Here is a 12,734-nt window from a genome sequence, read left to right as displayed (position 1 = left end):
ATGTAGATAACAGTAATGTTTGTTTTTTTTTTAAAACTATCATTTTTGGCCAAGTTATGAGCAATTTTATATTTATGCAAATGAGCCTTTCTAATGGACAACTGGGCGTGTTTTCTCTTATTTCCAACTGGGCGTGTATTGTGTTTGTAACATCTGGGCGTGTTTACTTGTTTTACTAGCTGGGCGTTGTGAATAGAAGTGGATGATGCTGACATATGATGCTGACAAACACTTCTATTCACAACGCCCAGCTAGTAAAACAAGTAAACATGCCCAGATGTTACAAACACAATACACGCCCAGTTGTCCATTAGAAAGGCTCATTTGCATAAGTATAAAATTGCTCATAACTTGGCCAAAAATGATCGTTTTTAAAAAAACAAAACGTTACTGTTATCTACATTGCAGCGCCGATCACATGCAATAGGAGATAGGGATTTGATAATCTGGTGACAGAGCCTCTTTAAGGGAATTTTCTCAAGACAAACATATATGGATGTTGATTGGATATGCCATGGATACCGGATTAAGGGCAGTCCAACCTCGGGGGCTCCCCTTTTTATCCTTTTTTCCAGGCCACTGTCTTCTGTGGAGAGGTTGCACTGCATTTAATGCTAGAGCTACACTGCAACTTTAGCTGCGAGCAGAGGTTGCATGACCATAGATCGCTATGTTAATGCATTGTCGTGCTGGCTGCATTGCAGTAATAAAAGTGAATGTGGCCACTCGACCCGCCGGTTCCCGCAACCGCGACACGAGAGTCGCAAGAAATCCATAAAATTTTGGATTTATTGCGACTTGTATCGCATTCACTTTCATAATGAAGCATGCACAACACTGCGATGACACTCAGATCTCTGGCCGTCCGACCTGTATCTTCTATAGACTTTTTTTTTTTATTATTGTTCTAAAAACTACAATTACAATACATATAATTCAATTACAACACAGAAAACATACCGTGCTTTATTAAGCACATGTCCAATATCATGTCAGTCCAGCTAATTTTAAGAAGGGGGGGGGGGGGCAATTGTTTGTGGTATGACTCAAAAGCAAGGATGCTTGAAATAAACAAACACCTAGAAAGGATTACACAGTGTAAAGTTTAGAATAACAAGATAATCTATCCAATCGATAGATTTAATCTTTTCTGCCCAGCAAGCCCATTTCTCATTCAAATTAGGCACTTTAGAGACCTATTATTAAAGAGGTTTTCCTATCCGAGACATTTATGACATATCCACAGGATATGTCATGAATGTCAGATAGATGCGGGTCCCACCTCTGGACATCACGCAGTCTTGTCGTCCTTGTCTGCCGAGAGCGTGCACGCCTGTGCGCACGACGCCGCTACTGACTATACTCCCACCGCCATGGAACAGAAGAAGAATTCACATTCTTTTTCTCCTCTTCTGTTCCGTGGCGGCGGCGTTCACGCTCTCCTCTCCATCACTTGTCAGACAGTGAAGGAAACACTGATCTCGCGAGAGAGATCACAGCATAAGCAGCTGTGACTGTCAGTAGCTGATTGTACAGTGTTACAGTGATAGTAATACGCCCACATGCCATTTACACTCCCCATTGACAGTTAAGGGGGTTATTTACATATCGGGCACCAAATATAATGGCACCGATATCTAAATAATGGAGGAGGATATGATTTTTTTTAAAAAGGGAGACAGGGTTTGTGCAGCACTGCCTATTACATGCTGCATATGTATGGGCAGGTGAAAGGTTTTCTTTAATCCTAGGTATAATATCTTATTTCCAATTAGAGGTCACTTCAGATCTAGCAGCTACACAAATCATATTAACCACCCATCTATATTCTGGGGGAGAGATCTTCACAAGCTAAGCCTAACAGAGCAAGTACTGGCATAAACTTAACCTTCGTTTCACATGTCTTAGGCCTCATGCACACGACCGTAGCCGTGTGCACGGCCGTGATTTTCGAGTCGGCCGGCTGCGGACTGTCAGCCGCAGGCTGCCCGCAAATCGCAGGACATGCACATGGCCGCCGCCATTGTTTTCAATGAGCCCGGACCGCAGAACAGGGCCGTAATAAGACATGCCCGTTCTTTCTGCGGTCCGGGCTCCCGGGCCGTGCAAGGACCGCAAAAACTACGGTAGTGTGCATGGCCCCATAGAAAAGAATGGGGCCGCAATTCTCCCGTGGATTTTCGGGGGAATTGCGGCCGCAAAAACACGTTCGTGTGCATGGGGCCTTAGAGATTAAGTTTGAGACTTCCTGCCAGAAACTGTTTTAGAGCACCCCAACCATCGGCAGGGTCATAGTGGCGCAAACATCTGTCTGAGTAGTCCAGGCAAGACCTAGTGAGTCTTGCTGGGGTTAGGTACCAACGCATCTGAAGTTTTCTCAGAGCTTCCATATGATTCTTTAGAATTTTTAATAGGGAGTGATTGCACATGGCACCCCTGTTCTCAGGATCAATGTTTGTCATGGGAAAACACTTTCACTGGTTGCTATAAATAAACATTGCATTTATTCATTATACCGTATACTATACTAGTAGCCGTTTTCAGGATTTTTCCTTTTATCTACAAATCTGTGCAAGGATTATAAATTTAAAGGCAATTTTTTATTTTTTTTTAATCAATGTTTTTATTTCATTTTGAACAAATTTTTAATATTTTTTTTTTAAATTAAAACTTTATTTTACTCTTCAGCTACAGCTTCTATGTATCCTGTATACATGGTAGCTGTATCTTGCCGTCAAAACCGAACCTGTCAGGTCAGCAGGACTGACCGCTTCAGTGAATGCCAGAGACACGCTTTATCGATCATATCTAATTTCATGAACTTAGATGTGATTGATAATAACTGGATCAGTGTTCACTGAAGCCATCAGTACTGCAGACCTGACAGATTCGGCTTTGATCACAAGATACATCTTCTATGTATACAAGATACATAGTCGCTGTATCTCAAAAAGTAAACTTTTTTTTTTAATAAAGAGCAATTCAAAAGTTGTTCAAAATGAAATAAAAATTGTTTATATATAAAAAAAAAATTGCCTTTCAGCTAGATTTAGGCACACAGTTTTGGCTCCCAATCGGATCAATACATATCAAATTGATGTGTAAATGGTCAACTTATCTGATGAAACCAGTCTCCTATTCTATATTGTGGTGTATAAGCAGTGGTGTAACAGATAACTCAGTCATGGGGAGTAACATTTTATTTTGCTCAGATCTGTGTGTGTGAAAGGGCCAGCTCAGACCTACCATATATTGATATTGGTCCAAGTGGCCTAAAGGTTACATGGAACAGTTTTTCAAATCCCTTACAAACGATCAGAGATTTGAAAAATTGGTCTGAGAATCTGATGGAAATTTTCTATCAAAAGCAATCATCGAAGTAGGAGATGCATTGTAAATTTCCCACAAGTTGCATTTGCCGATAACTCGGAAGGCAATCATTTTGTATGTTTTTACAAACTGATTTAAGATCAATGATAAACAAATTGTAATGATAATTGACCAATGTATACAAACCTTTAGTCTAGGGTATGTATTCAAGAGGTGTGTATTACAAGATATTTGTTTGAATTGAGCAGAAGGCATTTTCCCTTTTCTGTGTTGAACATAATGTATGTTTAAACCCAATGATCAGAAATCCCTTTCAGCATGTTCTTTCTAAGTTCTCCAGTGCTTAGTAGGTAAAGTACAAGTAGTTCCAAAACCTTTCATGGTGAACCTCTTCTATTTTCGCTATAACTTTTTTTCTTTATGACTTTTACATGGACTGGTGTATATTTTATGCACATCTAAATTATGAGCAACTCTGTATAAAAGTTGAAATAATTGTAATATTTTCTTGTATTTTTATGTAGCTTGGAGATTTTAATGTATTTAGTTAAAAGGCCTCTTTATTGTAAGTATGAAATGCCAATCTTCAATCAAACTGTAGAACTTGTTTATCTTGTGGCCATAGTTCCTTTTAGACGATGGCTAATTAAGTTCACGTTACAATTTGATTTAAAGCGTTATACTTATCTCCTAAAGTGATGGCATGTTGCGAAGAATCACTTTCTGACTTCTGGGGAACCCAATAATCTGAGGAATGTATAAAACTGCAGCACTGCTTTAGTTCTACAACTTCTTCACTGTTCTTTCCTGCACAGCCAGTGGCTGGGAGCATGGACAACTTTGAAGGGGACGCAGCAATAAAGCAGCCCCTTCATTTTTAGGGTCAGTGGGTTTCCAAGAGGTCGGAATCCCTCCGGTCAGAAAGTTATGGTCTTTAGTTAGATGCTGTATTTTTATGAAATGGAAAGCTTTAAGCTGCTGATGTCTGATTTGTGACACCGTGGTAGATCAAGACACCGTTTTGGAGGAATTGTATACGCTCACATACAGTAGAGTTAAAAAAAATAAAAAATAGCAGTTAGTTTAAAAAAGCAAATAAAGCGCAAAATCATTAATTTTTATTTGCCTAAATGCAAATGCACTGGAAATACTACACATCCAATTCCAAATCAAAACAATAACAACATTTATCCAGTTTGTGTACAGGAAGTAAAGAAAAAGGGATATTAGGCTGTTCAAAAAAATAGCAGTGGCAGCATTTTTATTTAAAAACTCAAAAATGTAATGTATAAACTGAAAAAATGTTTCAGATTTCACTTTATTAAATTAATATTTAGTGGCATAAGCATTGTGTCTGAGAACTGCTTGATATCTGTGTTGCATGGAGTCGACCACCTTCTGGCACCTCTGAACAGGTATTCTAGTCCAGGAAGATTGGACTACATTCCACAGTTCTTTTGCATTTTTTTGTTTTGCCTCATAAACCGTATTTTTTATGTCACTCCACAAGTTCTCTATGGGATTGAGGTCAGGGGCTTGGGCTGGCCACTATTACCTCAATCCTGTTTGTAACAGAGGTGTTGTTCGCTTACTGATGTGTTCTGGATCAATGTCGTGTTGAAACACCTCATTTCGAGGGCATTTCTTCTTCGGTATAAGGCAACATGATCATCTCAAGTATTTTGATATATTCAAACTGATCCATGATTCCTTGTATGAGATATATAGGCCCAACCAACACCATGGTATGAGAAACATCCCCATATCGTGATTTTTGCACCACCATGCTTATCTGTCTTCACAGTGTACTGTGGATTGAATTCAGTGCTCGGGGGTCGGTTGACACTGTCTGTGGCCACTAGACCCAAAAATAAAAATTTTGCTTTAATTAGTCCACAAAATGTTGCGCCGTTTCTGTTTTTTGGGCCAATCAGTGTGTTCCTTGGCAAATTTGAACCTATTCAGGACATGTCTTTTTTTTTTTCAACAATGGGTTGTTACGGGGAGTTCTTGCTGGTAACTTGGCTTCACTTAATCGTCTTCTGATTGTAGCAGTACTCACTGGTAACTTCCGATCTTTGATCTTTCTGGAGGTGATCATTGGCTGAGCCTTTGCCATTTTGGCTATTCTTCGATCCATTCGAACAGTAGTTCCCCACTTCCTTTCAGGTTTTGGTTGCCACTTCAAGATATTTGAGATCATTTTAGCTGAGCAGCCTATAATTTGCTGCACTTCTCTATATACAGTGAAGGAAATAAGTATTTGATCCCTTGCTGATTTTGTACGTTTGCCCACTGTCACAGACATGAACAGTCTAGAATTTTTAGGCTAGGTTAATTTTACCAGTGAGAGATAGATTATATAAAAAAGAAAATCACATTGTCAAAATGATATATATTTATTTGCATTTTGCACAGAGAAATAAGTATTTGATCCCTTTGGCAAACAAGACTTAATACTTGGTGGCACAACCCTTGTTGGCAAGCACAGCAGTCAGACGGTTTTTGTAGTTGATGATGAGGTTTGCACACATGTTAGATGGAATTTTGGCCCACTCCTCTTTGCAGATCATCTGTAAATCATTAAGATTTCGAGGCTGTCGCTTGGCAACTCGGATCTTCAGCTCCCTCCATAAGTTTTCGATGGGATTAAGGCCACTCCTTTGTTGCCTTGGCTCTATGTTTCGGGTCATTGTCGTGCTGGAAGACCCAGCCACGAGCCATTTTTAATGTCCTGGTGGAGGGAAGGAGGTTGTCACTCAGGATTTGACGGTACATGGCTCCATCCATTCTTCCATTGATGCGGTGAAGTAGTCCTGTGCCCTTAACAGAGAAACACCCCCAAAACATAATGTTTCCACCTCCATGCTTGACAGTGGGGATGGTGTTCTTTGGGTCATAGGCAGCATTTCTCTTCCTCCAAACACGACGAGTTGAGTTAATGCCAAAGAGCTCAATTTTAGTCTCATCTGACCACAGCACCTTCTCCCAATCACTCTCAGAATCATCCAGATGTTCATTTGCAAACTTCAGATGGGCCTGTACATGTGCCTTCTTGAGCAGGGGGACCCTGCGGACACTGCAGGATTTTAATCCATTACCGCGTAACGTGTTACCAATGGTTTTCTTGGTGACTGTGGTCCCAGCTGCCTTGAGATCATTAACAAGTTCCCCCCGTTTAGTTTTCGGCTGAGCTCTCACATTCCTCAGGATCAAGGATACCCCACGAGGTGAGATTTTGCATGGAGCCCCAGATCGATGTCGATTGACAGTCATTTTGTATGTCTTCCATTTTCTTACTATTGCACCAACAGTTGTCTCCTTCTCACCCAGCGTCTTACTTATGGTTTTGGAGCCCATTCCAGCCTTGTGCAGGTCTATGATCTTGTCCCTGACATCCTTAGAAAGCTCTTTGGTCTTGCCCATGTTGTAGAGGTTAGAGTCAGACTGATTAATTGAGTCTGTGGACAGGAGTCTTTTATACAGGTGACCATTTAAGACAGCTGTCTTAATGCAGGCACCAAGTTGATTTGGAGCGTGTAACTGGTCTGGAGGAGGCTGAACTCTTAATTGTTGGTAGGGGATCAAATACTTATTTCTCTGTGCACAATGCAAATAAAGATATATAATTTTGACAATGTGATTTTCTGTTTTTTTTAAAAAATATAATCTATCTCTCACTGGTAAAACTATCCTAGCCTAAAAATTCTAGACTGTTCATGTCTTTGACAGTGGGCAAACTTACAAAATCAGCAAGGGATCAAATACTTATTTCCTTCACTGTATGTGTTTCCATCTCCAATCAACTTTTTAATCAAAGTACATTTTTCATTAGAACAATGTCTGGAGCGACCCATTTTACCCTGTATTTCAAAAGGAAATGCACTATAACCAACATGTGCAACATTTGCCACCCTCCTATCTTAAATAAGGGCCAAAATTTACACCTGTTATTCTACTGAATGAATAACTTCACCAATTTAACTCCTCAATGCTATTATTTTGAACAAGCCCCTTTCAATTAATGATTCAATTACTCAGAATGAGCGGCATGCATGTCCTAATTGTTGGCTCTGTTTTCTACTACTCTACTACACTTAAAAGTAAATTATTTGCTATGTAGAAATATAACTTTTACCACAAACATTGATTTATCAGGTTAATGATGTTGGACTGCTATTTTTTTTTACACTACTGTATATGGTAAAATTACTTAAAGGCTATATACACCTTTTTTTACGGGTTCAGTGTCAGCAAGTCCTGCGTGTCTCTGACCCACAGGATCCAACTATTATTGATCACATCTAAGTTATGAACTTAGATGTGATCGGTAATAGCTAAGAAAAACAAAACAAAAAAAACATTTTCAAAGGTGTGCATATCGTTTAAAAACGGTATTAACAAGACATGATAGGTGGCAGATTACAAAATGTTGCTATCATGTTGATTTTAAATTAAAGGGATAGGTGATAGATGTGTTTTATGGGAAACCATAATTAGTTATCTCTCGTCTGTCTTCCAAAAATAAGTGCAATGGTGAAAGTTTTTGGACTGCTGAATTAAAGACATTTTATTTTCCTCTGTACTTTTCCTATCAACAATCATCTGATGGAGGTTTCATATGAATAGTTAGGTGACGGTTAGTGTCTAATCTGCCAATACGAACCATTTAAGTCCGTATGTCAAATGAACACGTTTGGTTATATTCTGTGTGTTTTTGTTTTTTATGGAACTAAATTGGAAAAAATTATCTTATTTACTATTTAAAGCTCATAGTTAGTGCATTAACTATCATCATATTATTGTATACTAGCTAAAATTCTCACATATATTTAGGAATGTTTTTTTCAGATTTCCCTAGCATATATTGTGGTTTCATTTTGATATGGATGCTCTAAATTCCTTGTATATTTTGAAATAAAACTAGATTATTTGCAAATTGTGTCTACTGATTTAATTACATGTATGGTTCATATAATCTCTAGAAGAACATTCTATGTGTTAAGTTATTGCCTAATGTTGCTTTTCTTAATAGTAATATTTATTAATACTTTATGTAAATCTTTCAGTGTTATATTGATTTCCATAGACCTGATTTTAGTGTAATTGAGTGTAGGCATTCACTTTAATGCTGATGGGACCCCAAAAGGATACTGCAAACTAAAATCTCCAGAGATGGTCTGTAGGTCTCCAGCCTAGGGTAATGATTATACACATACCAGAACTACACTTTTACCCCAACTGAACAAAGATATGACACACCAGTAATCATACAGTCTAATAGCAGTCCTCAACCAGGAGTACTCTCCGAGATACATCTTGCCAGATATTTTAAGACTCCTATCTAAGCCTTTTGTTCAATACATTCTGGGAGAATGTAAATCATAGTAACTCATTTAACCAAAATGCACCTACAACAATGCATTTAACAAACTGTTAACTTCCTTAATACCTCTATAACGAAAACCAATTTCTGTCTTTCTAGAGTTCTTACAGTATTTAAAACGAATGTCATCCTACTATGATCCCCTGGTTAAGAACAGAATGGTGTGGAGACCAGTCCGCTCTCAGCCCAAATGGCATAAGAAAATATTGTACTGTTTAGGTAATAGCTATCAAGAAATATAGTGGACTCCTAATTATAGTTTACAAAACCCCATACACCTGCTGCATAAAAGGATTTGCAGATTTTCAAAAGTGCTGCAGGCCCATCTGTTGCAGGTTTTTGCAGCACTTTATAACGATTGCAATGCAAAGGGTGAAATCTGCAAGCACAATTTGCATGTAACACAGCAGATTTTGGTAGGAAATATAATTTTTCTGTGTTGAGAAACAAGTTAGAGAGAATTTTTTTTTCTCATGTCCATTAATAAATATTCTTTGGTCCCTGCATGCATTGTGAGTTTAAGTTCTACCCACCGATATCCAATAAAACAATGAAAGTGCAAGTGTTTAACCTCCTAAAAAGTCAACAGGTTTAACTGGATTACAAATTAATTCCGGGGATGTGACGCTGATGTGACCGATGTCACACGCTGCGCAGGAACTCCGTCGTTAGGCCTGATCTCCCTTAACGTGACACGGTACGATTAGGCCATCGAGCGGGGCTTAGCATTCATTTAGACCACGTGCAAAATATAGTGATGGTAGTGCCTTACACACACCACAGCCCGGGAAAAAGAGTTAGGCCTAATTGTTGAAGGCTTATTCTATTATGATAAAGGAAACAGGCTCTGAATGGGAAAGTCCCTCTTGGGGCGTTTACCCCACATGGTCAGGTAGATGTAGGCTCATAATAGGGCATAATAGGGAATTATTTATGACCCTCTCCAGCTGTGACCCCAGACCATTCCATTGATCAGGCGATCTGCAGAAATCGGTAAGACTTCCAATATTTCTTTTGCTATACCTTGATGTTTAGATTTGTAGTTATGCACATGATGTTTAAAAGCTGACACCGTGGCTATCACCTTTTTCCTAAATTAGGTTGTTTCCTTCCAACCTGCATGGATATATTTGCACATACGCATGTTTTTTATATGACTTCTGGTTATTTATTTATTATATTCATCATCAATTAAAAGTTACGTTTTAACTGTATTTTCATTCACACCCTTGAGATGTATGGCTTACAAATAGCACACAGATTTTCCGACCACCTTCAATACCCAGGATGGGTACTATAAAACTGCAACAGTTTGGGGAAGTCCATTTTTTTTTCTCCAGCATGACTGTGCCCCTATGCACAAAGCGAGGTCCATAAAGACATTGTTTGACGAGTGTGGAGGAACTCGAGTGGCCTGCACAAAGCCCTGGTCTAAACCCCTTGAACACCTTTGGGATGAAATGGAACGCTGATTGCAACCTCGTTCAACATCATTGCCTGATCGCAGAAATTTTGGCTGAATGAGCGCGTTTCCACAAACACACTACAAAATCTTTTGGAAAGCCTTACCAGGAGAGTGGAGTATTGTCTCAAATGGGGGCCAACTTATAGTGTACCCTTTTTCATACTGTAAATCTGAAGGAAAGCTTTGGAAATGAGGACAAAAGAGCATTGTAAAGGGAAAAAAAATACTTTATAGAGGTGCACAAGACAGGAAATTGCTTCAAAATAAAGTCAAGTATTTGAATATCCCAGTTATCACTGTTTGATTGTAAGGAAATGCATTCTGGGTCAACCAACTTTGCAGTACCTAGACAAACGTATTGCTTTTTTACTGTATACATAGCTGTATCGTTCTCTCTCAGCCAATTCCATTCTTTCAGCTTAATTGACTGCTTGGCTAAGCGCAGGTCCTGCATATCCCTGACACACAGGAATCAACCTAATATCGATGACTAAGCCTGTCCATGCCTTGCATGGTTGGCCATTTATTTGAATTGCTGCCATATAAGGCTATGTTTCCCTTGCCAGTGTAATGTATAATGAATAAATCCATAGCAATCCTCAACTACAAGATGTCACGTACTGTACATGGCTTAATCTTTGAGACAAGCATATGCATCTGGCAGGTATCAACTAGATGTAAGCAACGGTAATGAAGGCCAAACTTATCTTCTGCTGGCAATAAAAGCTGAATCCTGGGAGTTCGAGAAGTTTCATTCACAGCAATCAGGTGAATGCCAGGCTGGCCTAATGTGAAGAGTGTTTGACTGGGTGGACCCTAAACACTAAAAATGTGCACAGGGCACTGGAAACGACATTGTAAAGCAGTAGTGGCCGAAAAAAAAATAATCATCCCCCAAAATAAAGTTAACCAGATATTCCATCACAAAAGCTTCCAATCTATTCCAAATGGACAAGGTTGAGTCTATCGTTCACTAGGAATAAAAAGTCAAACAGTTTGGGAAAGCTTTGTACAGATACATTCAGTCACTCCAATGCAAATTAAGGAGAAAAAAAAAATACACTTCCAAGCCCCAACTTGACACATCTAAATGGTGTTAAAATTGGAGTGAGTCAGAGTCCAGAATCAAACGCTCCCTATTCCTTTTCTTCTTTTAGGAGCACATCTTCAATATTCCTCTCAGTTGGAAACATGGAGTTAAAGTCCCTATGGATTATCTTCTCAAGGAGTTTAGAAAATTCAAGCTCTCCTTTCCTGTACATATACTGTTTATGTTCACAGACAATACAGTCTTTATTGGCTTGTTGCAAAGCTTACGATCTTAGCATTGTTAAAAATGGCATACAGTACCACACTCCATTGTAATAATTACTTTCCTGACCGTGTGTAGCGTTGTTCCTTTTATAATCTATAAGATGAAAAATAAGTACGTTGGATCACATTTATGAAATTGTCACTGTTTTTTGTCACCATGAGAAGTATTTGAAGCAGGTAAGGATGTTATTCATTGGAGCCAGCTCACAGTAGGCAAAACACATCTATAAAGCACTCAAATTAACATTAGTCATTATTAGTATGGCTATAATATTATAAATAAAAAGCTAGTTCTAAAATGTTGGTCATATACATGATAGAAAAGGTAGTTTGGTTAAGAGAAACATTGAAAAGGCAGAGCTATTAAATCTGTGCGCAAAAGAATAGTCTAAAAAGATTTTTGCGGGACGAGTTGTAGATTTTATTTTTCCATACTAGCAAACGGGAAAAAAAATATTTTTGGGGTAGAAAATGAAAAAAACATTGATTCCTCCATTGTTTTTTGCGCTTCGTTTTTACGGAATTCTCTGCAATTAAAACAACATGTTTAACTTTATTCTGTGGGTCAATACGATTATGGCGATACCAAATATATGAATTTTTTTCTATGTTTTACTACTTTTACAAGAAAAAATACTAAGTAAAAAATAAAATTTTATTTTGTGTCGCCAAATTCTGAGAGCCATAATTTTTTTTATTTTTCCGTCGATTAAGTGATATGATGGCTTATTTTTTGCGGGACAAGCTGTAGTTTTTAATTCTACCATTTTGGGGTACATGCGAGGTTATGATCACTTTTTATTCCATTTTTTGTTGGAGATGAGGTGACCAAAAAATAGCGATTCTGGCGTTTACATATTTATTTATTTTTTTTACAGCGTACACTGTGTGGGTTAAATAATGATATATTGTAATAGTTCAGACTTTTACGGATGCGGCGGTACCAATTATGTTTATTTTGTTTATTTTTTTTTGCAATGCTCTAGGGGGAAATGGGAAAAGGTGTTTTTTTTTTTTGTTTTTTTTTTAACCCCTTCAGGACTGAGCCTGTTTTGGCCTTCAGGACGAAGCCGATTTTTCAAATCTGATGTGTCACTTTGTGGTAATAACTTCGGAATACTTTTACCTATCAAAGTGATTCTGATGTTGTTTTTTCGTGCCATGTTGTACTTTCTGTTAATGAGAAAATTTGGTGGATAAATTCAATATTTATTTGTAAAAAAAACGCCAAGATTTGGA

Source organism: Rhinoderma darwinii, chromosome 5 (assembly GCF_050947455.1).
Source record: "Rhinoderma darwinii isolate aRhiDar2 chromosome 5, aRhiDar2.hap1, whole genome shotgun sequence".
Lineage (NCBI taxonomy): Eukaryota > Metazoa > Chordata > Amphibia > Anura > Rhinodermatidae > Rhinoderma > Rhinoderma darwinii.
Note: the sequence above shows the minus strand (reverse complement) of the source record.